Source organism: Tamandua tetradactyla, chromosome 7 (assembly GCF_023851605.1).
Source record: "Tamandua tetradactyla isolate mTamTet1 chromosome 7, mTamTet1.pri, whole genome shotgun sequence".
Classification (NCBI taxonomy): domain Eukaryota; kingdom Metazoa; phylum Chordata; class Mammalia; order Pilosa; family Myrmecophagidae; genus Tamandua; species Tamandua tetradactyla.
The window spans coordinates 98,386,486-98,399,809 of record NC_135333.1 but is presented as its reverse complement, the minus strand read 5'-3'; the positions used below and the strand labels follow the sequence as shown (position 1 = coordinate 98,399,809).

General features: G+C 38.5%; 1 protein-coding gene across 9 annotated transcripts in view; it reads left to right on the top strand.

Moving 5' to 3' along the window:
• The window catches only part of LOC143691680 (sucrase-isomaltase, intestinal-like), a 258,152-nt gene that overhangs the window by 39,374 nt on the left and 205,454 nt on the right, over positions 1-13,324 (top strand). The window lies entirely within an intron of this gene.

Here is a 13,324-nt window from a genome sequence, read left to right as displayed (position 1 = left end):
AATAGATACCAGGACGAAACGGCTAGAAACACAGTCTCTGTCCATGTTTTCATGGACTTTTCATCCCTTACTGACCTGGACTTTGAAATGTTATCCCCTGTCATCTGGGTCTCCAAATAGTTGAGTTGAGTAGTTTCTCCCTGACAACTTCCTGTTTTTAGGGAAGATTTTGTGGTTCCCTCCCTGAACTTCCATGTTGGAAGCTCTTCCTTGCTGTCCTTTTGTATTCCACCCTTTCCAGCAGCTTAAGTCCTGCTGTGGTCCCTGTGGGCTTGGGGCTCTACATCTGGATATAGGCAGTGATCTGTCTCACTGCTGTGAGGGATTTTATAATCTGTATCCCCAGTAGAAGGTAGGAGACATCTCGGCTGCTGCCTTTGGTAACTTCATGAGCTGGGTGGGACCAAATGAGGAGGAGGGGAAAGGACTGGCCTGTCTGGGATGGAAGTTTCCTGGCTGATATTTTTCTCTTTTTTTAATTCAGCATTTGTGTATACCTTCCTCCAGAATTCTGAACAAGTGACAATTGTCCTTTATTTTTGGCTTAATCTCTGGGGAGAGGTTTTCAGTAGCTGTTCACATCATCATGTTGATGATGTCACCCTCTGGAATATTATTTTTAAGATATATTAACCCGAGCTAAGGAGACCTGAGCTGAATCTGGAAGTAATCTATTTTGCAGGGTAAGAAAGAGGTATTCCGCATCTATATAGGCAGTGAAGTGGGAATAACATGACTTATTTGGGTTTGGAACGTAGTTTTATACTTTCAAATATCTATTTAAAATGAAAATGGAGGGTGGTGAGTTGGTGACTCAGGGGCAGAATTCTTGCCTGCCATGCTGGAGACCCAGGTCCAATTCCAGCTGCCTGCCCATGCAAAGAAAGAAAGAAAGAAAGAAAGAAAGAAAGAAAGAAAGAAAGAAAGAAAGAAAGAAAGAAAGAAAGACAGAAAGACAGAAAGAAAGAAAGAAAGAAAGAAAGAAAGAAAGAAAGAAAGAAAGAAAGAAAGAAAGAAAGAAAGAACGAGAGGGAGGGAGGGAGGGAGGGAGGGAGGGAGGGAGAGAGAGAGAGAGAGAGAGAGAGAGAGAGAAAGAGAAAGAAAGAAAGAAAGGAAGTGGAATATAAATAAATTAATTAAAAGACATCCTATATGTTTGGAGCTAGGATCTCTATTGGGGAGTAGAAAGGATAGTGATCAGATCTCGTGAAAGGGTTGTTGTGAGACTTAGGACAAACTGATCACATTTTAAACAGGGTAACAACATGTTTTAGAAAAATCCTTGGAATGACTTCCAATTAAAGAAAAATGGAGTAAAGGTATGCTTTGCTGCTCTAATAATTGGATTCAACCAAAATTTATGAGAAGGACTTCCTAATGCAGCTGTATTGAGGCAGGTGGCTGAGAGTAGAAATTGTATCTCAGCAGATGTTTAAAAGTTGTTTGCATAAACTCAGGGAATGCATCAACAACACTTCCTTTGAAACACTCAGATCCTAGAAATGAGAAAATTGTCAGAATATTACATGAACTCAATTTGTCATCTATGCTTGTTTGAAACTGTTATGTACTCCAGAAAAGTGGAGTACATAAGCCCTTCTTGTGAGTGCAAACCTATTGTGGGTAGGACCTTTTGTTTGGGTGGACCTTTTGATCTTCCATGGAGATATGACCCATTCAATTCAAGGTCACTCTTAATCCTTTATTGAGAGACTTTTGGAGGCAGAGAAAGAAATGCCCCATGAGAATCAAGCAAGGACCCACAGAAGACTAGAGACATTTTGGAGAGAAGGATCAGCAGACATCACAGTTGTCTTTCCATGTGACAGAGGAATACCAGATGCCTGTGACCTTTCTTGAGTGAAGATATCCTCTTGTTGATGCCTTCATTTGTTTATTTCCATGACCTTAGAATTGAAACTTGTAACTTAATAAATCCCCATTGTTAAATGTCAACCCCTTTCTGGTATATTGCATTTTGGAAGCCTTAGAAAACTGTAACAGCATCACTCTACAGATTGACTGATAAGGAAGATGAATGAGAAAGTATATAATCGGATCCTTTTTTGCAAAAATTGAACTGTTGATGTTATAGTTTGTAGAAGAAAAATTAGGTGGTGTAGCTAGTGATGGGGGTCAACTGCTAAATCAAAACGCACACACACACATCTCCTAAGGAAGGGGCTTCACTTAGACAAAGGGAGACTGTTAGCTGTGTGCTGAGTAAGCCTTGGGGAGAGTATTGAAGGAAAATATTTGGAAACACAAACAAAATGCAAGCTACTCTCTGACGCAGCTTCCTTCTAGCATACCTCCCTCACATAATCAACCAAAAGCTGGCCTAGAAAAATCAGTCCCCATTAAAGAACTTGATACTAATCAGTAGAATATGGCGATGGATGATCACTCCAGTGATTGCATTATGCATATTACATAAAACTCCATTTTCTTGCAACTCAATCTAGACACTATTTTTTGCTGGTTTTGAAGAACCAAGATGCCATGAGTCCTACAGCTATAATGAAATCAATTCTGTGAGCAACCTGAGGGATGGTAGAAGTCGATCCTTTCCTACTTGAACTTTTAAATAAGAATGCAGCCCAACTGATACCTTGATTGCAGCCTTGTTATACCCTAAGCAGAGGACCTTTTAAGTCATGCCAAGATACTTGACGCAGAAAAATGTTGAGATAATAAGTGTGTATGTTTTAAGCTGCCACGTTTGTGGTAATTTATTATATACAATAGAAAACTAATACAAATGTGGACCCAGTTCCCAATGTCTGAAGTTTTCAGCCTCATGGGAGACCTAGACAAATAAAACAGTTAATTGAAACAGAATGTGGTAAAAGCCATGCTTGGGAAAGTTTAGGGATTTGTTCCCAGAGAAATGAAAGTTATTCAGTTTTACAGATCTCATTAGTGAAAAAATCTCTAGAGGGAGGTAAGGAAGCAGATCAGGGAGTTTTGTGATCTTTCCTCCAACATCTTGCTTCCCTTGGGACAGTGGGGAAACAATGAAATGTTTTAAGCAGGGGAGTAGTCAAATCTAATTTGAATGTTAAATTGATCTCTCCAGTACTTTTGAGAAACTTAGATTTGTAAAAGAAAGATTGGAGTTGGGAAGATAGACATAAATAAAATAGAAGATGAAGCCTAGAATTAACAAAATGGAAGTAATGATGAAAAGGTCACAAATGTACCTGAACACCTACTGTGGATACAGAATTGATTGGTTTTGGTGGCTCACTGAATTTTGGTGTTTGAGAAAAAGAAATGACACCAAGAATGCTGACCTATGTAACAAGGTGAGTGATGGTACTGAAATAAAATTTTCAAAAGGTGAGGGTGGGCCATGTTGGCTCAGTAGGTAAGAGTGCTTGCCTGCCATGTCCGAGGACCCAGGTTCAATTCCTGGTGCCTGCCCATGTGAAAAAAGAACTCAAAATTTTCAAAAGGTGAAATCATAACTTTCATATAGATATAAATGAGCACTTGTCAAAGATGTTTAAAGACTTACTGGCTCATTTAACTTGTTAACTTTTTAGGAAAACAGTAAGGTATTATAACTGTTTGAAAGGATAATCTGAAGAACAGAAACATGCAGGTAATCAGGAACACTGAAATAAATTTGCTAATAGATACAAAACCTATATAATATCCTACAAGTCTTAGTTTGCCAGAATTTTTATGACAGATACCATATGATGGGTTAGCTTAAACTGCAAAGGTTTAGTTTCTCATTATTTTGAAGACTAGGCAGCCAAAGTCAAAATGTTGACAAGGCCATTCTTTTTCTCAGAATTGGTAGCTTTTGGTGATGGCAATCTTCCATCACATGTCAGTCTCTTTCTCCTTTCTGGCCTCGAGCTTCTTCTTCTGGTTTCTGGTTTCCCCTGCTTAGTTGCTTGAATTTCCTCTTTTAGAAGGCCTCCAGCCATGTGGATTAAGGCCCACCCGATTCAGCTTGGACACACCTAAATAGGATCTTCAAAGATCATATTTACATGACTCCACACCCTGTCTCACAGTAACATATTCAAAGATATTTAAAAGTGGGTTCACAAAATAGGGATATGGATTAATACTTGAACATGTCTTTTTGGGTTATACGATTGAATTTCTAGCACCATAGTACAAAATATTAGTTTCCTTGGGCTGTCATATAAACTGTCATAACCTGGATGACTTAAAATGACACAGGTTTGTTCTCTGAGTTCTGGAGGCCAGAAGTCCTGTAAAGTTTTGGGTAGAGCTATCTCTGAAGGATTTAGGGAAGAAGAATCTTTCCTTGCTTCTTCTAGCTTCTGGTAATTTGCAGCAATCCTAGACATTCCTTGGCTTGTAAACTCATCACTGTAATCTCTGCCTCTCCTGGCACATAGCACTCTTCCTATCTGTCTTTGTCTTCATATGGTATTCCCTCTCTGTGAGTCTGTGTTTCTATGTCCAGGTTTTCCTGTTTTTATAAGAACACCTGTCACATTGGATTTAGGGCCTACCCTAATACAGTATGACTTCATCTTAACTTGATTAAATCTGGGAAGACTTTATTTCCAAATAATATCACGTTCACAGGTTTCACATAGAAATGAACTGTTGGGGGACACTATTCAACCCTATACACTAGTAGATGCAAAATTTATGATGGCCCATAGTATAATAACATATAATGTTGGGAATAATTTTCAATTTAAAATAGAAATAAAATGGGACAAAATCTAATTGTAATTCTATGGGCCAAGAATAATTACTAACAGTTATAGAATTCTAAGATAGTCAAAGTCAAGGGCATAGGCAAATGTACAGATCCCTGCAGAATCAGAAAACCCCAAAGGTCCATCCAGCTTTCCTTTAAAAGGATGCTCGGTAATGTTTTGAGCATTTCAAGTTTTTCAAAATTTCTCTTGGTGCCAAAAATGAGTAGGGGAGAAAATTGTATTCAGAAAGAATTTCAGAGCAGGAAAACCCAGGGTATCATAGTGACAGAAACAACCTTCCTTTTCCAGCAAATAAATGAGAAGGAAAGTAGGGTACATCTTATGTTTTCATTTTTTCCTCTCTAAGGTTCAACTTTATATGTGTTTGATGTGCTTGAAACTCCAAGTAGGTATGAGAAAATTGGGACCACTTAGCTTAAACATTTTGAAATGAAACTTATGAAACATTTTCCTTGGCACAGCCTGAGGGGGGTCTCTCTACAGGAGAATTTGTGCATTTGGCTCAGCACTACATCTAATATTAATGGAGTGAGATTGCAGATTGGAGGAGGAAAGAGGCTAAATATATGAGCCTGAGGCTATACTTCTAGCTCCTCATGGCCTGCAAATGGACTGTAGGGGATAGGGAAGTGACTTCGGCTCTCGTGAAAAGGTGCTTAGAAGATGAGGGGAGTAATGGAGACCCTAGACTACAGATGTGAGAATTTCAAGACAAGAGACCAATGCTATACCACCTTGATTATTTTATGGCACACTTAAGTGTTCTATGAGTAAAACTTGCAACTTAATTTCAATAAAAGTTAAAATAGAGCGCTATGGGAAAATAACAGCAGGTATACTTGCACACTCATTCTTTCATTAGGTATTTATTGAACGTTTACCTTGGTTAGTCTGTGGGCTTGTATTCTATCCCCTTTAAGAAGAATAACTACAGGAAAAAAATATTTTTGGCAAAATTATGTACCCATGTCCCTAACTTCTCCCTTTCTTAGTAGGAACACATTCCTGCACTATTACAGTTCACAGAAATTTCTTGAAAAAATTCAGCCATGTAATTCCTGCTAAATGTCAGGAGTTAGTCAACAAGAGTGACAACATAGACATGGTGTTCACCTTCCTTCCAGTCTAGTATGGAGAAGAAATCATTCAACATTGTAGTATAGCTTCATAGTGCTATGATAAGGTACTTACAAATGTGCTGGAGGAGCGTCTATGGCAGGCATTGAACCCAGACTTATACTCTACTGCGGACTCAGTAATATTGCCATTAGGGTACCAGCAATTTGCTTAGAAATTTTACACTTATGCAGCGGATATAATGTGCGGAATATTTAGATTAAACTACAATCCATTCAAAATGTGAAGTCTCAGTCCAGGTTAATCAGTTAACATGATGTAGGAAAGGAAACACTTCAAAGGTAGTGGCTCAAGCAAGTCTATAATCTCTAACTTAACCAATGTTTGAGGCCTTACTAATTAGTTTACCAATCTCAGGAATGGGATGTTGGTGGTGAAATTGATGAGTTGATAATTTGCAAGATAAAATGTTATAGAATTAAATGTATTCAAGATATGAGGATTGGCTAAAATATTTAGAAATATTCATGCATGAGCAGAGAGTAATAATGTAGCAACCCCTGTAACCTAGACCTTTAGGAAGTTTGAGTTCTAAATAGTCCTGGGTTTAGTCATTGACGCAGAAGGATTTCTTTTTATCTGATGCTGATTCTAAGGCAAAAGAATCTTTGTATTTTTGTGAGTGCCGTAAGTAAAACTTTCATGAAAGGAGGTGGTTGTAAAATTTACAGAGTCAGCAGAGATGTGGGACTCCCTTGAGTTTAAAAAACAGGCTGTATGAACTGTTTTGTTCCTGTTTGCTAAGGAGTGTTGATTTAATAAGTATGGCAGAATTTGGTCTGAGATTTGCTTTCCTTTATAACCTTGTGGCAAGGTTGTAGAGCAGTAGCTCATTCTTAGGCAGCCACTATTATTTTCTAAAAGGAACTTGTGTGAGTTAAGGGTAACACTAACTGATGTAGCAGATTAACCTAGAAATCTGTGAGTTAACACCATAGACATTTGTTTCTGACTCATGTAAAGTACAAATGGTAGTTGGAAATCGGGGAGGCTCCTGCTCCAGTCACTGAGGCATGCAGGGTCTTAGAGCAGGTGGCTTTCAAAGTTGCTCTTGGTGTCTTCATCCAGCAAGTAGAAGGCAGAACCTGTGTGAGGTTTTTAGGGCTTGGCCTGGTAGTGCCAAACATTATTCTGTCTGTATCCACTGGCCAAAATTCAGTTATATGGCCCCACTCAGATGTCAGGGGGCTAGAAAATGTAATCTCTGACCAGGAAGTTGCCTCCAATACCCTCTCCACTGTGAAAGGGAAGCACAAAATCTTTGCTGGGTAGGTATCCCTCTGTGTCACAGAAACTGATTAACTGCTTTAAGTCAGTACTCAATATTGACCTTAGAACTGTTCATTCTTGTGGTTTACCACAACACAAAATGTAGAAGAGCCCATTTCGTTTTTTTATATGATCAAGAAATATTGATGTCTGAAGCATAAGTGTGATATAACTAATAAAATTTAATCTATAAATGTGGCAGCCCCACCAAAGGGAGGGTTACCTTTTGAAAGAGATGCCTATTAACGCCAATGAGCCTATCCAAGAATTATTACAAAATAATTCTTATAATACAATTGTGTTTTTGATTCTTAAATTTAGGTAGTTTCCGTTTTATATGAAAATTTCATATAAAATTTTTTTCAAGAAGAGAAGTATGAATTCCTGATTAAGACACATGCAAGATATGACATTGTGCTCAAGTACTTAAAAGTAAATTATGGAGATTATAACTCCTGCAATGGTTAACATCCTAGCCTACTTGCTGATGAGTGTCTCACTGAAATCTTCCAATATTCCTGGTCAATTCAGCAACATGGTCCCATATATAAAAATGAAGAGTTATGTTACTGCTACCCCTTCAAAGCAATGAGAACATTTACAGTAATTCATTCCAAAATTTTTCTGGTTACTTTGCACTCATACTGATTAACTCATTCATATTCTAAAGAAGTAAAGTCTTGGTTTTTAAAATGGTCCAGTATTCAATATATCAAAGTATAGCATATATTTAATTATATAATTTGATTAATAGTGCTTTAGAGAGCATACTTGACATTTACTTGGGAAATTTGATTCCTTTGGGAAATGTTCACCACTTAGAGCGAAATATTACTTGATGTTAATGTTAAGTCCCAAAGCCAAAATTGCTTTTTCTTCAATAAAAAAATCATGCTAATTTTTATCCATTTTAAAAACTGAGAAATGATGAATGTTTGTGTGTGGTTGTTCAGCAAAGTCAGATATGATGTGGGATGCCCGTTTCACTGCTCAAGATAAAATGTCATCTCAGCATGGGGCAAAATTGCAACTGAAGTTTTGGGAAACTTTTATTGATATCTTTGTTTAAAAGGCAACTTCTTAAAATATACCTAGCTTAGAGTACTTACCAAGTTTTTATTTCCTTATTTTTTGGTAAGAGTAGTAATAGGACTTATTTTATTACATTTGTAGTGAATTGTCTTCAATTCCACAAAATAGTTTTCTCCTTACTAGATTTTATTAATGGAGTTCAGGAATGCCCATCCTTCTTGTGCATTTATTCTGCTATGTATCTCAAATGATAGATTGTAATTGAATTTATAAATATTCCTCAGAACATTGTCTTTATCACTGATGGAGGACAAGACAAAGAATCATTAAGTGAGACTTATTAATGGATGAAACACTGACTACGTGTGACTAGTTCTGCTGACCAGTTAGATGTGGACAATTAAATGGAGAGTTGCCAGATAAAATCCAGGATGGCCAGTTAAATTTGAATTTCAGATAAATATCCCATGATTTTTATAGTAAGTATTGACCGAGTTGACCTTAACTTCCCTTTAGTTTGACTAAACTTTAGACAGACTTCTCACTGATGCCAGGCCCCTGACCTCCTTCTCACTCATACCTTACATTATCCAGATTTTTTTTGGGGGGAGAGGGAAAAATTATTTGTAATTTCATGCTTCAAATTCATATAGGTATATTAAGTACTATATAAATTTATCATTAGGAGATCAGTATTAGACTTGGGGCAAAGTATTTCATCTGCATTTATTTGGAGAAATATGTCTTATCCATTCTGCTTATAAATATCAAAAAAGAGCTGCAAAGTTAGAAAATAGGGTATTTATAATCATTTTTAATCTAACCCCCCTACACACATTTAAACTCACTATTGGGTTAACTGTTTAGCATTTATCCTTAAGAAAGGTCAAACATGTTACTATTTGTGTAAGTGGTTCCCTGGGTTGTACTTATGACAGAAAAGAAAATACACTGGCATCGTGCAATAAATTATAGTAGTATCATAGGTTACAAAAATAGGTGTAAGTCAAAATGGATCTTTAAAGTTAGAGGGACCCTTTAATGTTCATCTTTGGGTTTAATTAAAAAAAAAGTCGCATACTGCATTTCACGTCTCTTAAAAACAGGAGGTATTTTAGCAGTTTAAATCCTTTTCAATTAACAATGTAAAACTTCTTATGCTAGGATTTACCTTGAAAAATAGTTTAAAACCAAGCCAGTTATAACATACATACACTGACACTTTAGCACAAGGGCAAACTTTAAAAGCAAATTAATCTGGACCTTTAAAATTAGACTATAGTATGGGTACAAGGGTAGTTCAGTGGTAGAATTCTCGTGTGCCATACAGCAAACCTGGGTTTGATTCCCGGTCCTTGCACTTCCCAAAAAACAAACAAACAAACAAAAAACCCAACCAAACACAAAAAATTCAACAAATGGTGCTGTGATAACGGGACACTCACATGGAAAAAGAATGAAATGTGACCCCACCATACAGCATAGAACAACAACAATAAATTAGGCTATAGTATAAAAAAGTCCATGGTTTTACATTCAGCAAATTCATACTAAAATACTCTGTTTTTGTGGAATAAAGGCCAACAACATTTTGCATATGCTACAAGTTTATTACATGGCTTTCTTCCCTAGATACATAAAACTTTCACATTATACAATTTGCCACTTAATGCTAACCTCTACAGGGATAATTTGAAGCCAGATCACTGTCACTAGTTTATGCAGTGCTAGAATACAGAACATGTATTTTGAAAGCCAGTCAGTGGTCACCAAATACTGTTTCTATAAAAAATGGTTTTTGGAGCATTTATTGGTAGACAGTTATTTTCTGTATGTAAGAACATTGGGTTATAGCGCACATCATTCTAGTAACCCCCTAGTGTCCTTTCCATGTGAACCATTGTAGAACTTATTACAATGTACTTAACTATTCATTAAGGAAAATTCACATTTTCTCTTGGCAGTGCATCATCAAGTAGTTCACATATTACTTGTTTAGCTGTTTGTAGGACATTAAACTTTAAAATATTGAACTAGTTTTCAATCCCTCTATGTCTTAGCTAGATGTCTGTAATCTAACTAGTTTACAAGTAAATCTACTGTTCCATGAATGTTAATTCTCCCAAAAAGCATTAGGAAAAGATTTCTTTGTCATTCTCCAAATCTAAACTTCAACAGTTTCACTTGAGTTATTTAGTTAAGAACAATATCAAGTATAATCATTAATAATCTACTTATTTTAAGTTGCACTGATACTACTGTTACCTCATAATACCCACTGTGCTGGTTTGAAAGGATATATGCCCCCTAAGAAAGCCATGTTTTAATATAAATCTCATTACTTAAAGGTAGAATAATCCCTACTCAGTACTGTGTATTTGGGACTGTGATGGGATCATCTCCCTGGTTGATGAGATTTAGTTAAGAACGGTTGTTAAACTGGATTAGGGGATGACATGTCTCCACCCATCTGAGTGGGTTTTGATTAGTTTCTGAAGTCCTATAAAAGAGGAAACATTTTGGAGATTCAGAGAGATTCAGAGAGAGCAGAGAATGCTGCAGCACCACGAAGCAGAGAGTCCACCAGCCAGCGACCTTTGGAGATGAAGAAGGAAAACGCCTCCCGGGGAGCTTCATGAAATAGGAAGCCAGGAGACAAAGCTAGCAGATGACGCCGTGTCTGCCATGTGCCCTTCCAGCCAAGAGAGAAGCCCTGACTGTGTTCGCCATGTGCCTTCCCAAATCAGAGAGAAACCCTGAACTTCATCGGCCTTCTTGAACCAAGGTATCTTTCCCTGGATGCCTTTGATTGGACTTTTCTATAGACTTGTTTTAATTCTCGGCCTTAGAACTGTAAACTAGCAACTCATTAAATTCCCCTTGTTAAAAGCCATTCCATTTCTGGTATATTGCATTCCAGCAGCTAGCAAACTAGAACAGATTTTGGTACCAGGAGTGGGGTGCTGCTGCTGCAGTTTGCAAATACCAAACATGTTGGAACAGCTTTTTAAATGGATATGGGGAAGATTCTGGAAGAGTTGTGAAAAGGTTGATAGAGAAGGCCTAGAATGCTTTGAAGAGACTGTTGGTAGAAATGTGGACTCTAAAGATGCCTCTGATGAGGCCTTAGACAGAAATGAGGCACGTGTTATTGTAAACTGGAAGGAAGGCGATCCTTGTTTTAAAATGGCAGATAATCTGGCAAAATTGACTAGTGGCTTTGGCTGGAAGGCAGATTTTAAAAGCCATGAACTTGGATATTTAGCAGAAGAGATCTCCAAATTAAATGTGGAAAGTGCAGCCTGGTTTCTCCTTGCAGCTTATAGTGAAATGCGACAGGAAAGAGATAAGCTGAAAAGTGAACTCTTGGGTACAAAGAAACCAGAAATTGATGTCCTAGAAAATTCTGGGCTTCCAGGAGAGGAGATCCCAGAGAATAGAACCCTGTGTGAGGATTTAACCAAATGTGAAACCAGTCAGACATTTCAGAGAAAGCCAGGATCGGACATGGAGTTATCCAGGAAAGATTTGTGGAAACTCCTTATGTCTGATGGGCATGATCCAAGGCTACTGCATAGAAAGCCAACGAGAGTGCTGTGGGACCTGTATAAACAGAGCCGCTGCCAGTCTGGACTGAGGGGTTCAGAGAAGGGACACATTGGAGGAAAAATAACTGCAGAGGCAAAACCGTGGAGGCTGAGGTCTGAAGTCAGGAAGCCTCGGGCCAGGAGAGTGGACCCACCCAAGCCCGTGGAGAGGGTGAGTTTGCCCCAAAGGCAGAGAATGGGCCTTCCACCTCATTGCAGTGGAAGAGTCATGCCGCCTCAGGCCTTGGAGAGGGCGAAGCACGTTTTTTGGTGTTGGGGGAGAGCCTGGCTGCCACCACATGGAGGGGCTGAGCGTGTGCCCCGGAGATGGCAGAGAGCCCGGGTGCGGCTCCAATGCTTGGAGAGGGTGGAGCCGAGAGAAAGGTGGTCTCCCCAATGTCCCCCAAGGTTGCATTCAGAGAGAGGCAGGCGTAGGCATTTGGAAAGGGTGGGACTGCCACTTTCTAAAGCCCTGAGGATAAATGAGTCTCAGACTTTGAAATCTAATGGACTTTGCCCTGCAGGTTTTCGAAACTGTATGGGTCCAGTGACCCCTGTGTTCCTTCCTCCCTATGGAAATGTGTACATGTATCCTACGAATGTTCCTCCTTTATATGTTGGCAGCAAATAACTTGTTATGAGTTTTCAAAGGTCCAGAGTAAATGGAGAGAATTTTGCCTTAGGACAGACCATGCCTGTAACTGATTTGATGAGATTCTATACTGTCTCTAACTTGATACTTTGTTTGTATTGCTACTGAAAGGTTTAAGGATATCTGATATTGTTATGAAATTAATGTATTTTGTATATGGGAAAAACATGTCTTTTTTAGGGGCCAGAGGGTGGAATGTGCTGGTTTGAAAGGATATATGCCCCCTAAGAAAGCCATGTTTTAATATAAATCTCATTACTTAAAGGTAGAATAATCCCTACTCAGTACTGTGTATTTGGGACTGTGATGGGATCATCTCCCTGGTTGATGAGATTTAGTTAAGAACGGTTGTTAAACTGGATTAGGGGATGACATGTCTCCACCCATCTGAGTGGGTTTTGATTAGTTTCTGAAGTCCTATAAAAGAGGAAACATTTTGGAGATTCAGAGAGATTCAGAGAGAGCAGAGAATGCTGCAGCACCACGAAGCAGAGAGTCCACCAGCCAGCGACCTTTGGAGATGAAGAAGGAAAACGCCTCCCGGGGAGCTTCATGAAATAGGAAGCCAGGAGACAAAGCTAGCAGATGACGCCGTGTCTGCCATGTGCCCTTCCAGCCAAGAGAGAAGCCCTGACTGTGTTCGCCATGTGCCTTCCCAAATCAGAGAGAAACCCTGAACTTCATCGGCCTTCTTGAACCAAGGTATCTTTCCCTGGATGCCTTTGATTGGACTTTTCTATAGACTTGTTTTAATTCTCGGCCTTAGAACTGTAAACTAGCAACTCATTAAATTCCCCTTGTTAAAAGCCATTCCATTTCTGGTATATTGCATTCCAGCAGCTAGCAAACTAGAACACCCACAAAGCATAAAACAAGTGAGATGAAGCCTAATCATATTTTCTACATTAGCAGTTTTACACAAAAAT